The following is an 8,487-nucleotide window of genomic DNA, read 5'->3' on the forward strand; positions in this document are numbered from 1 at the left end:
GTCCAGAATAGTGGGCCTTGGCTAAGGGACTAGCCACAATAGAGGGGTACAAGCCAGGAAGGCTGAAGCCCCAACAAAGGAATAAAGGCCTGAGGTGGCCTGGTGACTTAGGGACAAGGATCCAACCTCACTGTTGATACCAAACACCTGTGATGCTTAGGCATGACTATGGGGGAAGCTAAAGGTCACAAATTTAGCCCTTAAGAAAGATACGGCTAGAGAGAGAGAGAGAGAGAAAGAAAGAGAAAGAGGGCACCTTAGGTTCCTCAGGCTCTGGGAGCAGCCGCTCTTTTATGAAGTTTCCATAAAGACATGGCAAGTGAGACCTTGAATAAAAGGGCAAAGAGAGAGAGCCTAGCAGGGATGAGGGGGTCTGTAGGGGTCATCACAATAGCCCTCAGATGCCTAACCTGTTACAAAGAAAAATGCTAAGGGCAGATGCAAATTAATGCATTATCCATTTGCTAAAATGGCACGTTTTCTCAAGAAAATGGACCATCATGGTAACATTTTACAAGAAAAAAGCATAACTGAATCTTCTAGGCTGCTACATCATCATCAGGGATCCTGGTTTTCTCTGTTTAAAATTTGCAAGTTTCCTGATTAAAAAACCCCCAAAATTCTCTGGTTAAAAATCCCAAAATCCATATTCGCCCACAATTAAAATGAAACATCACTATACACATAGCTGAACACAATATTTTATTGATATATTTATAATTTTGAAGCATTTTGGAAGCCTACCAGTGCCTCAATCATTATAACAAAATAAATTCTAAATACTTACATGTTTTCACATTTGATTTTGTTGTTTTATCATAGTAAACCAGAGCTCTCACTGCCCCCTTTGCTCACCAGGACATGGATCCAACTGCAACTGTTCCTCATACTGCTCTGTGGAGCTGAGCAGCCCCCATATGCCAGTGCCCTGCCCCTGCCATTGCCCTTCACTCCCAATCCGCAGTGCTGCCCCTCCCCGCCACCAGCCCAACATTTCAAATGATACTCTTAAATTGTTTGCTCTTGGCTTTAGGCAAAAATTTTAATCATTTTCTAGAACCTGTTAGTGCTTGTGTCAGAACTAATTCTTGGCTGCAACATCCTGCTCCTGCCTCTGGGGCAGCACAGGGTATGGCAATGTGACCCACACCCTGGAGATCTGGGGAGAAGAATGAGGACTTGTATATGCAATGTTACGCAGGAGGACATGGAGAGCCCCAATTTATATGATTATCAAGGATTCAGGTTCTAGAAAAATGAGGAAAAATTATGAGTGAAAAATGAATCTGTAACAGTATATACATTTTCCTGGATATGTGACCAGACAGTTTGCCTAAAGTCAAGAGCAAAAAATTTAAGAGTAGCATTTGAAATGTCTCTTTTATTTTAGCTCTGGACTATCTCATTTATATTAGAGTAAAGGGAGAGGCTTGAAGAACCTGTGGTTAAATATTTTCTTCAACACTGAAAAACTGCCATTCTCTGTGAATTCAGTAAAAGCAAGATGGCTTTTGCTGTACACAGAGAACTGAATAATGTAATAGAATGTTCTTTTTTCTGACAGAGGAATGTGAAAACAATGTAAATTTTTGTGGCAGAGAGTTGAAATTTATTTTGCCACTTGAAACATTTGCAGAAACATTCAGGACTTTACCAAATATTAGTGATAAATACCAGTGTGTAAAGGTTTGAAATAGTAAAAAAAATCTTGTATTATATAGATGCTCCATTGCCTCTGCAATTCTGCTTGTGCCAGTCTCAAATACACAGTTGTGTGTTTGGGGTTTGCCTGTTTTCTGTGTCATTTCCAGATTCCAACCTTGCAAAAACACTTGTCTTCCTTGCTATACCTGTACCTTTAGAATCCTTTCCACAGCCTTTGAGAAGGCAGTCAGTAACCCAGAATAATTTAAAAATGGAAATAACACAATGGAAATAGAATGTTGAGAATCCTAAATGTTACGTCCAAAAAAGATCTACTAGTCAATGTTGACACACTGTACAACCATTGGGGATAAATAATTATTTTGATAATAGATGTTAAGTGTTAGTTAGCTAACTATCTCTAGCATCTTGTGTAACTATATGACCTTTTACTCCATTTGTCTTAACTTTTTTCCTTGTATCTTGTTCAGTTTTGTCTTATCTCAAAGTAGAATTAGATAGTAAATATTTTGAACAAGGTGGCTGTGTCTACATGTGCATGAATTTTTGGTTTTCTGGAGACAATTAGCAGCAGTGTACCTTGTGCCACCACTAGTTGTCCCTGGGGAATGCCCATGCCACATGCCCTCTGGCACTTCCCAAGTTACTCCCAGATGGGGTAGGGGAGGCTGGGGCCAGCACTGGGTTGGCTCCAGCAGCCTTACCTGGTGTCCCAGGGGCCTCATGGGGCTGCAGCAGCATCAATCCAGGCACGTGAAGCCTGGCTGACAGCTGGTATGCAGCTCCAGCAGCCAGGCTATGGTTTTGAATGGCTCAAGCTGCCCCTGTGTGCACTGCCCCACTTTTTTTTTTCATGGGTTTTTTTGATCCCTGGATATCCAGGGGTCAACCTCCCCCCATAATCCCACTGCTCCCTTGCAGTACAGAGAACAGCTGAACGTGCAGTATGTGTTGCTGTACACATGTCTGTAGCACCACATACCACACAGTCACATTCATCTAGATACAGTGTCCATACCCAGCAGAATGGGGCCCCAGGTTTGAACGTGGTTTTCTGAGCATCACAAGATTACAAATAACATTATTATTAAGCACTATCCTCAGGGAATGCAGGAAAGTAAGGATAAGTATGTAATTCCACCTCCTATATTATGCTACAAATTCAAATAATAGCACAGGATCGTGACTTAATCCAAGGTAATTCTGTCTGAAAAAATAGTTGTGCTAAGGAAATAAGGATGTAAAAGAACAGATTTTAAAAGGTGCATTTAACTTAGACATACTTTTCTTCCGTAAGAACTGTATCAGTTATTACATGGACAAAAAGTGAGCCTGAAAATGGTGATGTCACAGGTAAAGGAATTAGTTCCCAAACCGTGAGCTGTTGACAGCTTTCACCATGTTGGTTGCAGAATTGTGACTAAAACAAACAGCTCAAGCTTGCTCGTAAATGACTGTAAACATGTTACAATTAGTGGGATCAGTAAAATGAAAAAAGCAATTAATACACCCAATTAAGACAGTAGTGAGATCAAATTAGACAAAGCAAAAGACCCAACAGGAAATGCCATATAAGAAAGCCTTCAGATAAATAACCCAAACATGGCATACAGTACAGGCATACCTCATTTTATTGCGCTTCACAGATATTGCGTTTTTTATAAATTGAAGGTTTGTGGCAATCCTGCATCGAGCAAGTCCATCAGCGCCATTTTTCCATCAGCGCCATTTTTCCAACAGTATTTGCTCACTTCGTGTCTCTGTGTCACATTTTGGTAATTCTCGCAATATTTCAAACTTTTTTATTATTATTATATTTGTTATGGTGATCTGTGATCTTTGATGTTACTATTGTAATTGTTTTGGGGCGCCATGAACCACGCCCATATAAGATGGCGAACTTAATCAATAAATGTTGTGTGTGTTCTGACTGTTCTGTTAGAAATATTATTAAAAATGCATTATCAATAGTGTTGTTAGAACGGCACAGCTGTCAGCTGTCCCTGGTGGGAGAGGGGGAGGTTGGAGGAGAAGCTACTATGGGCTCTTTGTATTAAGGTATCACTCTCTCTTTGTTCTGCAAATTTACTATCTCTTTGTTACACTAAATCACACTTCCTTTCATGCTCCCCACACTTCTCAGGCAAGATAAGAGTAATTGCCATTTTTAATGATCCTGTCCTTGGGGGTTGAACTTTTTGTAACCTGAAGTACTTTCTGAGCAAGCGCAATTAGCTAATGCATATAAGCCTATCCGCCCCACATACTTAAGTAGTTAATTATAATGCACATGCGATGGATGACGTGACGTCATTTCATATATGTTTGTATGAACCGGAAATGAGTTGTAAGAGTTCCTGCTTCTGCACACGTGCTCAGGAGAGAGGGGATAAAGCCTGCTGAGAAGTGTTCCCCGCGGGCAGAGAGTGTGGTCTTTTGTCTTCTCTCTCTGACCCTATTTGCAAATATATACCTTTTGTGTTACTAAGAATGTGTGCCTGGAATTATTATTCATGAGCCTCCAAAGAAACGAACTGTGATTTTTACATCAGTTCCACCAACCAGCCGTTCCCCCGTCTCTCTCCCTCTCCTCGGGCCTCCCTATTCCCTAAGACACAACAATATTGAAATTAGGCCAATTAATAACTCTACAACGGCCTCTAAGTGTTCAAGTGAAAGGAAGAGTCGCACGTCTCTCACTTTAAATCAAAAGCTAGAAATGATTAAGCTTAGTGAGGAAGGCATGTTGAAAGCCAAGATAGGCCGAAAGCTAGGCCTCTTGCGCCAAACAGTTAGCCAAGTTGTGAATGCAAAGGAAAAGTTTTTGAAGGAAATTAAAAGTGCTACTCCAGTGAACACACTAATGATAAGAAAGCAAAACAGCCTTATTGCTGATATGGAGAAAGTTTTAGTGGTCTGGATAGAAGATCAAACCAGCCACAACATTCCCTTAAGCCAAAGCCTAATCCAGAGCAATTCCCTAACTCTCTTCAATTCTATGAAGGCTGAGAAAGGTGAGGAAGCTGCAGAAGAAAAGTTTGAAGCTAGCAGAGGTTGGTTCATGAGGTTTAAGAAAAGAAGCCGTCTCCATAACATAAAAGTGCAAGGTGAAGCAGCAAGTGCTGATGTAGAAGCTGCAGCAAGTTATCCAGAAGATCTAGCTAAGATAATTGATGAAGGTGGCTACACTAAACAACAGATTTTCAATGTAGACGAAACAGCCTTATATTGGAAGAAGATGCCATCTAGGACTTTCATAGCTAGAGAGGAGAAGTCAATGCCTGGCTTCAAAGCTTCAAAGGACAGGCTGACTCTCTTGTTAGGGGCTAATGCAGCTGGTGACTTTAAGTTGAAGCCAATGCTCATTTACCATTCCGAAAATCCTAGGGCCCTTAAGAATTATGCTAAATCTACTCTGCCTGTGCTCTATAAATGGAACAACAAAGCCTGGATGACAGCACACCTGTTTACAGCATGGTTTACTGAATATTTTAAGCCTACTGTTGAGACCTACTGCTCAGAAAAAAAGATTCCTTTCAAAATATTGCTGCTCATTGACAATGCACCTGGTCACCCAAGAGCTCTGATGGAGATGTACAACGAGATTAATGTTGTTTTCATGCCTGCTAACACAACATCCATTCTGCAACCCAAGGATCAAGGAGTAATTTCGACTTTCAAGTCTTATTATTTAAGAAATACATTTCGTAAGGCTATAGCTGCCATAGATAGTGATTCCTCTGATGGATCTGGGCAAAGTAAATTGAAAACCTTCTGGAAAGGATTCATCATTCTAGATGCCATTAAGAACATTCGTGATTCATGGGAGGAGGTCAAAATATCAACATTAACAGGAGGTTTGGAAGAAGTTGATTCCAACCTTCATGGATGACTTTGAGGGGTTCAAGACTTCAGTGGAGGAAGTAACTGCAGATGTGGTGGAAATAGCAAGAGAACTAGAATTAGAAGTGGAGCCTGAAGATGTGACTGAATTGCTGCAATCTCATGATAAAACTTTAACGGATGAGGAGTTGCTTCTTATGGATGAGCAAAGAAAGTGGTTTCTTGAGATGGAATCTACTCCTGGTGAAGATGCTGTGAACATTGTTGAAATGACAACAAAGGATTTAGAATATTACATAAACCTAGTTGATGAAGCAGCGGCAGGGATTGACTCCAATTTTGAAAGAAGTTCTACTGTGGATAAAATGCTATCAAACAGCATCGCATGCTACAGAGAAATCTTTCGTGAAAGGAAGAGTCAATCGATGCGGCAAACTTCATCGTTGTCTTATTTTAGGAAATTGCCACAGCCACCCCAACCTTCAGCAACCACCACCCTGATCAGTCAGCAGCCATCAACATCAAGGCAAGACCCTCCACCAGCAAAAAGATTACGACTCGCTGAAGGCTCAGATGATGGTTAGCATTTTTTAGCAATAAAGTATTTTTTAATTAAGGTATGTACATTTTTTTTAGATATAATGCTATTGCACACTTAATAGACTACAGTATAGTGTAAACATAACTTTTATATGCACTGGGAAACCAAAAAATTTGTGTGACTCATTTTATTGCAATATTCGCTTTATTGCGGTGGTCTGGAACCGAACCCACAATATCTCCGAGGTATGCCTGTATATTTTTAACTTAAGAATGTTAATAGTAGTGATTTATGCAACTTAATGCATCAGGTAGTTGTGTTAGAATCATTATATTTTTCTTAAGTTCTGTAGATAAATAGTAAAAAAAGCCTGATGTAGCATTTATAGCATTTGGTTAAATTTCTTTTTTATATAGTTTAGAAAATTTAATGATTTGATTTCTGTCTTCTAGAAAGTAACTACTTGACTCTATTCTGTAATGCTTCCAGCTTGACACAGGTGAATGAACTTTGTGTTCCCCATTACAGAGACATGGGCAAGGGGTGAGTGAAGAATGAACGGGAGTTTTTGCATGAGAAAAAGGACAGAGGATGTAATTGTTTATATAAACAACAAGGCACCAGATGTGTAAATTACCGGCCAGTAACTAACTAAAAAATGGCTGAAGAATCCCTTTGAAGCTCAAGGGGACAAAGGAGATAACAGAAGAAGAAATGTTGCCATGTGGGCAACAAGAACACTTCAAGGCTGAGACCCATTTTTACAACTAAAGTGACTTTGGTTTAAGATGAGAAGAAGGCGGATGCAAAGCAACTGCTAAAACAGACTAAGCTTGGAAAAACCCCAAGAAGCGAAACAAGGACTGGCAAACCACATATGGCATCTCTAGTGGGCACTGTGAGTACTTTACCACCCCCTTGGTCAGGGTGTCCCCCAACTCGCCTGCCATGACTTGTTACCTGATTAAAGGCGTGGTTCAGTTGTGTTCTTCTTCCCAAGTGACGCGATGACAGGGGTACTCACAGCCGTGCTTTCAGCTGACTCTCTCCCTCTCTCCTCCTCTCCCCCGTCCTGCCAGTTTCTGGCAGGGTTTTTGAACCTCCTGTGGTGATGGCATCAGCTGCTGCAATTAGCTGGACGCCTCCCCACCTGGGAAGCAGCTGTTTGAAGAGTCAGCTGTTTGAATAGCCAGCTCCAGCTCCACTCCCGCTCCCAGAGGTAAGTCTACTGGGGCACAGGGGGTCTGCCTACTCACCCCAGGGGTGCCCAGGGCTGCCCCTAGCACCCTTAGTCTTTGTGGGGGCTTCTCGCTACCACAGACCTCCCCCCCTAAGCTGCCTTGTGGTGTTTTGACATCTTGTAGGGTATCCCGAATTGTCTGGTGTTTCCTCTCAAATGCTTGGCATGCCTCCTCAGCTGGATCCTCTGACCAAATATATTTAGAGAGACAATCCACCATGAAGTTATCGTTGCCGGGGTGGTGCACTACTGTGAACTTGAAAGGTTGAAAAGCAAGTGCCCAGTGGGTTATGTGAGTATTTTCTGTGTTTTGGTTAACCACTGCAGTGGCGCACGATCTGTCACCACCAGGAACTCCCACCCCATCAGATAATATTTAAAATGCTCTACCGCCCAGTGTATGGTTAGGCACTCCCTCTCATGGCATACTTGAGTTGGCTGAGTTTGAGGCTTGCAAATGCGACCAGGCACTCATCTTCCCCTCATCTTTGTAGTAAGACTGCCCCTAGGGCACTGCCAGATGCATTGGTCTGTAGAATAAAAGAAGAGAGAAGTCAGGAATATGTACCACCACATTGTGATTATAAGAGTTAAGTTACTCCCACAAAATAAATCACCATCTCTTGTTTTAATACGAACTGGTTAATTTCCTTTATTTCTCTCCCGCCACGACTTTGATGGAATAAGATACAGAAATAAACACAGTCCTGAGAGGTGAGGAAGATATCGTATCTGTGGTTCAACAAAAATAACTCTTCTACACAACTATTATGTTTCTCTTAGATAAATAACATCTTATACATATTTAGTTCCCTCTGTCTTTGAGAACTCTCAATTTCTCCCCATTCTCCTCTGTACAGGTCCCAAGCAAATAGCAATCCTAGGTCACCTTGTATTTACTACTGATATCAACATTGTGGGGTTCTCTTCTCTTTGTTAGTTTTCATCCACTCTCATTTCTTTCTCTTAATTTTAAGTCTCTGGGATGTTACTCGATGTCTTCAGGTATCAAACTCACTGACTTAAAGTTCTCCTTTGTTAACTCACTTCATCTTCCCAGGTAAGTCTCTCTCCAGGACCCTTCCTACATTCCCTTTTCTCTTTCTTGTAGTTTCTCCCTGTTTCTTCTAGGTTGCTTTCATCTCTTTTTCCAGCTAAATTTGGGTTACTTCCCCTTTAAATCCTTCCAGCCATCTGC

At 41.3% G+C, this 8,487-nt stretch overlaps 1 long non-coding RNA gene across 1 annotated transcript; it reads left to right on the forward strand.

Annotated features, from left to right (window-relative positions):
• The first annotated feature begins 6,676 nt into the window (after window positions 1-6,676).
• Window positions 6,677-7,454, forward strand: LOC149854845 (uncharacterized). Its single transcript, XR_016438619.1, has 3 exons — window positions 6,677-6,947; window positions 7,129-7,268; window positions 7,414-7,454. It is a non-coding gene; the product is annotated as an uncharacterized LOC149854845 (long non-coding RNA).
• Window positions 7,455-8,487: the final 1,033 nt, after the last annotated feature.

This window comes from Crocodylus siamensis, chromosome 12 (assembly GCF_052110815.1).
Source record: "Crocodylus siamensis isolate JL-2025a chromosome 12, ASM5211081v1, whole genome shotgun sequence".
NCBI classification, from domain to species: Eukaryota; Metazoa; Chordata; order Crocodylia; family Crocodylidae; genus Crocodylus; species Crocodylus siamensis.